Below are 2,500 nucleotides of genomic sequence, written 5' to 3' on the forward strand. Positions count from 1 at the left end.
TACAACCATCCCATCCATAATCCATTTTGCACTTGTACAGGTACATGTATGCACAACATGGATTGCTATAAGAATCTTTTTGAGCAAAGCAAAAAAAATTAGCTACATGAAGGTTTACATTAGCAGATCCACAGCAAATTTCAAAGTATTATGAACACATGCAATTATTGTGAAGTGGTTAAGGTCACAAAACCTGTTTTGATATTTTCGTTTTTCAGAGGAATCAAGCTGGCAACAGCCCTGCAATGGAGTTTATGGGTTTTCAGCTGTGTATGAATTTCCTTGCTGGATGTGGCATTGTAATAACCACCTTTATCTCGGACCATCACACCCAGATTGCCGCCTACTTCAAGACAGTCCTCAAACACATCACACAATAGTTTGACCTATGGCATTTAAAGAAAAGTGAGAGTAATAATGTACAATGTAGACTCAGTCATCTATCCTGATTCCAATGAATCTCCATTGTGTTTCGAGCAGCAATATGCCTTACTTAGAAATTGTGAGAAAACTTACAGCAACCCTCCGGGTCAAGCGTTGATGTCATAGGAATTTGTATTCTATATTCTAATAACTTCTCCCTTGCTTTTATAAGGGTTGTTTTCATATACAGTTGTAACATAGCATACAGTATGACTTAATCATTGAAGATGTCATGTCCAGTTCACACTATTATGATAGTACTGGCTAACAGCAGCAAGAGGCAAAATAGGCTTTGGCATACAACTCTTTTTAGTAAATCAATAATTTTTGTGTTATTAATTTTTACACAGAGATCAAGAAACTAATCTCAAAACTTGCAAAAGAGAAAGACAATGAACAGCTTAAGAACTGGATAAAGCCATGCACAAATCATCTTCACTGGAGTGCTACAACAACACCAATTGGAAATGGAAAAATCATCTTGTCACAATATGTACCACATTTCAAAGAAGGTGACATTGTGAGAATAAAGCCCTTTCAAACTGGTGAAAAGAAATGGCAGAAAGGAGTTGTCACTGCAAGGCTGGACGAGCGGTCATACCTCGTTGACACACCAGATGGAGGCTCTTACCTGAAGAAGACACAAGAACCACCTCCAATCCCAGAACCAGATAGAGGACCGCTGATCGTCAAACCAATGACTCCAGCACCAAACCCTGAAGGTCAAAAAAAGGAGTCTGCTGCGAAGTCACCACCAAGCCAACAACCACAACTGCAGTCACCTACAGCCAGTACTATACCAGAAAGACCCAAGAGGCTGAAGAAACCTCCAGCTTACTTACAGGACTATGTGCGAACATAGACAATATATATCATGTATATATAGCTTATCTTATATTGCTTGCTTGTTTTGTTAAGAACTGAGATGGTACGGCCACTATTGGCACACCATGGTGAATCCTGATAAGTGACATCAATATGATTCATTAGAGTATCCTATCGCTGTGGAACTTTATAATTATACAGCCAGGTGATTTATGAGTGTTAAATCATTGTAGTGTTTGATCAGTTTAGAATTAAGAATCCCCTCTATCAAGGAGAGATCCGAGCTCACTAAAGGGGAAGGATGTCACAATATGTCACACAACTCTATACGAATTAACTGTATCATGTATACTTATATATATCTTATTACACCTTAAGTCTCGAGTAAACGTGAGCTAGAGAAGAACACATCTGTCTCTTATATGTATCCATAGTCAGTATTGTTACACATCTGGGCCATCTGGGACTTACAAGATCCTCTCTTTAATAAATGTGCCCATGGAGATATTACTGATAGGACATGGCTTCAGACAGGTGAGAAAATCTCCCACTCTAACACTTGTGATGGTCAATTTTTTTAAAAGCTGGGTTTGACTTCAACTAACAGCAGTCAAGTTTGATTTCTTCCCTATTTAATGCGTCATTTTTTGCTTCTGTGCAAGTGTGGCAAATTAACTCATACATACACTGTTATCATTTCTTATCATTAAATGGTGAGTGCTTTTGTCTTCAACAGATGACAAAGCGTATGAAAGATTATGCAAAGTGCTTACAACAAACAGCCTGAGGAAGGGGATTCAACAGGCATCGCCAATCGACCAAACAGATTGCTTGGAGGGGTTCCATTCTGTCTTAAACCAGTTTTCCCCAAAGCTGATTGCATATTCTTAATGTTGGGATGTTTTGCAGGTAGTTAAGAATAATACAGGCATATCAAGAGGAGGGCGGCAATGGGTGCACTTCCTTCAGAAACAGCTTTGGACAGTTGCCAAAATAAAATAATGTTTGTTATCACCGTGCACTCCACTATGCAAATAATAGTACCCATGCAACTGCCTGCTAACTTTTCAGGTACAAACATTGTGTAAATATTTTCCAGGCATATTCTAGCTGCACTTCACTTCAATTACAATTTACACAGAGAAGTAAAGACGAATCTATATGGAGCAGAGAAAGTCAAAGTTAGCTACCCAAAATACAAGAATGGAGAAGCAAGCGTCAGGAGTCTCAAGATAGAACAGAATTTTGGTTT

This window comes from Montipora capricornis, chromosome 10 (assembly GCF_036669925.1).
Source record: "Montipora capricornis isolate CH-2021 chromosome 10, ASM3666992v2, whole genome shotgun sequence".
Lineage (NCBI taxonomy): Eukaryota > Metazoa > Cnidaria > Anthozoa > Scleractinia > Acroporidae > Montipora > Montipora capricornis.